The 3,188-nt window shown below is 40.7% G+C and overlaps 1 protein-coding gene across 1 annotated transcript in view; it reads right to left on the bottom strand.

Moving 5' to 3' along the window:
* The window catches only part of FRMPD4 (FERM and PDZ domain containing 4), a 171,098-nt gene that overhangs the window by 1,963 nt on the left and 165,947 nt on the right, over nucleotides 1–3,188 (bottom strand). The gene's annotated exons all lie outside the window — the stretch shown is intronic.

The raw sequence follows: 3,188 nt of genomic DNA, 5'->3' as shown, positions 1-3,188 counted from the left end.
TATATATATATATATATACACACACACATATACACACACGGGGAAGTTGCCCCATCTGACTCTTCTATGGTTGCCACATGGCTGTTATTCCCTAGCCTGGGAAGATGGGCAATAATCCTGGTATTTGTTTGCCAGAAAAGGTGGCAACCTTAGTCTTTCCTATCACAGTTCATGCTACTCTTTCTATCATTTGTTAAGTAGGTAGTAAGATAGGAGGACACCTGATGTGTAAACATTATTTTTTTCAAAGGGGATGACGTAAAACAGCATTGGGTAGGATGGCATTAATCCACAGAGCTCGAAAATGTCTGGCATTGTCATTGTAATGTAATTGTAATGGTGCAGAATAAAGGTTTGGCTTCTAAACTAGCTACTGGTATTGCATAGACCCCCAGTTATCATATCATGCCTGTTAGTTTTTACATATGGCTGAGCTGTGGAATGTGAACCACATTGGAACATTTTCAGTAAGGTCTACACACACCTTTGAAAGGTAGAGGCAGCATGGGTGGAGGTGCAAAGGAACTAATCGGGTGATATAATGGCAAGTGTTTTTTAGAGTGGCACTGCCCAAGAAAGATTCCGCAGCAATTCCACCAGCCACTCTCCATCCAATAATACAGTAAAAGCTTTGGGACAAGTATGAAAGACATTAAAAGAAATCCAGTAACATAACAACTGAACTTGCAAAACTACATGCTAAATGTGCTACATATTTATTTTATTTTTTTCTCTTTATTATTAGCTGCAGTTAAAGTTACAAATCAGACACTAGCAAGTTAATGTTACCTTTAAACACTGTGTGTGTAAGTAATTGTTAAAGGAAGCCTGTCATGAGAGAAACATGGAGCTTACTAATGCTGGCCTCTTGCTTTGAAATCGCTAATTGTCTGGCTATTTAGTACACCCTTGCTTTAACAATTTAGGTCACTGGCCAGGAGCAAGTATGTTGATAAAGACTTCTGACTTCATTGGTCTGGACACTTACTTGGGTCAATGATTCTAAAATAACTGGAGCCAGTAGATCAGAATAACAGACAACCAACTAGCATTTTCAAAAGAAGGCTAGCATTGGTGTCACATCTATATTTATCTTATGATAGGTTTCCTTGAAATAAAATGGCACTCATTCTGTTTAATTATTAGCTTTCCTTCACAGACATAAACAATATTAGATAATAATGCTTGTGTTTCTAGCACAGGCATATTCATTTGTGGAGCAGTACGTTTTTTTAAAAGAGTCCACAAACTATAAAAAATATACTGAAGTTAACAATTAATAGAGCATATATACTTTTTCTACTTAACCCCTTCATCTGTAGTCTCAGCTGACAAAAAGTCTATTATTGCTATGTTAACTGTCTTTCTCCTATAGAAAAGTTTCCATAGTATTATTATATTATTATACAGGATTTATATAGTGCTAACATTTTGCGCAGGGCTTTACAAAACTCAGGGCCATGTCACATCATCAAGAGTGCGTTCCAGTGCGTTCGGCCTCTGGAACACACAGGAGCGCAACCCGGCCGGCTTGTTTTGGGGTGGGATCACAAAATATGCTGCGTGCACTATTTTTTGCAGATCGCACTGGACTGGAAAGCAGGCTCTAATGTGTCACGCGTTTGGGTGTTGGCGATCGCACCGCGGACGGGAGGCATGGCTGCGGGGCCATTAAGTTCAATGCTCCGCCACGCCCCCTCCCGCCGCAAAACAAAGTGAGCCGGCCGGGTTGCGTTCCAGAGGCCGAACGCACTGGAACACACTCTTGATGGTGTGACAGGGCCCTGAAGGAGACAATACAGTTAACAATACAATTTCAGTACAGGAGGTAGGAGGTCCCTAGCAGGCACAAACGTTGGTGAAATAAAAAGCTCACAAAATATTGGAATTTAATTTTTTATAATTTGTCCCTTTTGGCATTCATGTGATCTATGTTTTTAAATAGGCCTTATGTGTCTAAAATCAGCAGCTCTCCTAGGTCTTTTAGGGCTTCTGGTTCTTGTGTGGTCTCCTCCAGAATCATGCAAGACTCAAGAGTTTTCCTCGTTAGAGCTTCTGACGTCATGTTTTTATGGTGATATTCAAACGGATAGATTTTCCACAACCCACTGTGGTTTATTTGTTGCCATGGCAGTGTTACACGAGCAACTCCTAGCTAGAAAGCAACTGTGTCTAACAAGATTTCTTTTACAAGCTTAATGTTGCGGATTTGAAGTATATTGCAGCAGAAAAGAGACTGCAGGGGACCTTCAGAAATGTTCTCAAAGGCTGCAAATTAATATATATACTCGGCGGGCAAAAATAGAAACCCTGAGCTTGCAGCACAAGCTTTCCCAGCATTAACATTTGCATAAATGAAACTATGTAGACAGAGATATGTTAAAGCAACTTAATTTTTGCACTTACTATTCATGTGAACAGATTACTGTGCATGTGCTTAAAGAACAACTGTGGGCAGAATAAAACGTAACCCTTACAGTGGCGCTATCCCGGCACTGCAAGGGTTAAATGTTTATTTTGGTCTAGGGTGTACAAAAAAAAAGATATACTCACCTGGACTTCAGTACTGCCTGGCTGCTAGACAGGTCTTTGCAGCCTCTCTCCCCCTCCGCTCTGGCAGTGGAATGTCACTTGGCATCCTCACGTCTAATACACTGTATTAGGTTTGCTGACACACGAATCCTTAGACTGCCAGAGCAGAAGGGAAGAGAGGCTGTGGGGACATGCTTCCTAGTTTTTCTGTGGGGTACTGTGGTCTGTTGTTGTGCTATTAGCACTATCTTGAGCCATGTCTGATATGATATCTTTTATGGCAGCAGCTGCAGGCTATACAGGGTCATATAGAACGGTTCTTGACCTCACCAGTCTTATAAACTGCTCAACATCCAGGGAGTAAAGTCCTGCATCCTCTATTTTGCTACAAGCTCTAGGATTAGACTGGTTGTTAGGTTAGAAAATATGCAACACACGATAAACTTGGATTGGAGCACTTGAAAATCTATGATAGAATAATAAAATGCGCAATCAAGCCCCAAAAAAGTTCCTGTACTCCATTGCTGTGATAAACAGCAGTAAAACCACCATGGGATACACTGGTAAATCCCCATCAAAGTATCTCAAAGCACTCAGATGTGAACCGAGGCTTAAAAGAATTAAGAATATTTAAAGGGTGGCAAGATATTAGGGAT

The sequence above is a fragment of the Nanorana parkeri genome, unplaced genomic scaffold (genome assembly GCF_000935625.1).
Source record: "Nanorana parkeri isolate BGI_ZX_2015 unplaced genomic scaffold, ASM93562v1 scaffold913, whole genome shotgun sequence".
Classification (NCBI taxonomy): Eukaryota; Metazoa; Chordata; class Amphibia; order Anura; family Dicroglossidae; genus Nanorana; species Nanorana parkeri.
This window is presented reverse-complemented; position numbering and strand designations above follow the sequence as displayed.